The sequence below is a fragment of the Micropterus dolomieu genome, linkage group LG01, assembly GCF_021292245.1.
Source record: "Micropterus dolomieu isolate WLL.071019.BEF.003 ecotype Adirondacks linkage group LG01, ASM2129224v1, whole genome shotgun sequence".
Lineage (NCBI taxonomy): Eukaryota > Metazoa > Chordata > Actinopteri > Centrarchiformes > Centrarchidae > Micropterus > Micropterus dolomieu.
The window spans coordinates 18,546,569-18,547,431 of record NC_060150.1 but is presented as its reverse complement, the minus strand read 5'-3'; the positions used below and the strand labels follow the sequence as shown (position 1 = coordinate 18,547,431).

At 35.8% G+C, this 863-nt stretch overlaps 1 protein-coding gene across 1 annotated transcript in view; it reads right to left on the bottom strand.

Annotated features, from left to right (window-relative positions):
- Positions 1–863, bottom strand: part of LOC123977486 (calcium/calmodulin-dependent 3',5'-cyclic nucleotide phosphodiesterase 1C-like) — an 85,635-nt gene that overhangs the window by 44,979 nt on the left and 39,793 nt on the right. The window lies entirely within an intron of this gene.

The following is an 863-nucleotide window of genomic DNA, read 5'->3' as shown; positions in this document are numbered from 1 at the left end:
TGTAATCTTAAGTAGACTTTTGTTTTGTTCCTCCCCGTCAATGCACTCCTACAAATAAAAGCTGTATTTGTCTTTTTTAAAGAAAAGGTCAACTAGCCTATTTAAAGAACAATTAATTGCCTAACACATACAGATAACACATTAAACAGGATTTTATGGTGTAGCATGTCTACTTATGAGGATTAATACAAATTATGAATTTTGATGGTTACATCAGAGAGTTCCCACTTGGAGAATATTTTCATAGTTTTGTAGGTCAAAGATAGGAATTAAAACTTGAATTTCCATCTAGACTTTTCTCTATAAGCTCGTAGACAGGTAGACAAATATCATCTCCACTTTATACCACACATTCTTCTTCCTGGTCAAACCCTGGCGCCTACGTTACCCACAATGTGTTGAGTTGTGCCTGCCGACAGTTGCATGCTGTTGTATATCAAGGAATATGAAATAGTAAACAACAAATTAATTTAATTCAGTATCCTTTATAAACTTATGTTGCTGTGCAGCTAAAATGCATTGTTCAATCACCATTATAATAATGTTGTGTAATCATGATTTTTTGTGAGAGTATGCTTCAGGACTGACAGTAGAAATGTATTTAGGGCCCGAGCACGACCGTGCGAGGTCCCTATTGAATTTGCTAAGATTATATATTTTTAGGGCCCGAGCACGACCGTGCGAGGTCCCTATTGAATTTGCTAAGATTATATATTTTTAGGGCCCGAGCACGACCGTGCGAGATCCCTATTGAATTTGCTCGGATTATATATATATATATATATATATATATATATATATATTTAGGGCCCGAGCACGACCGTGCGAGGTCCCTATTGAATTTGCTCGGATTATATATATAT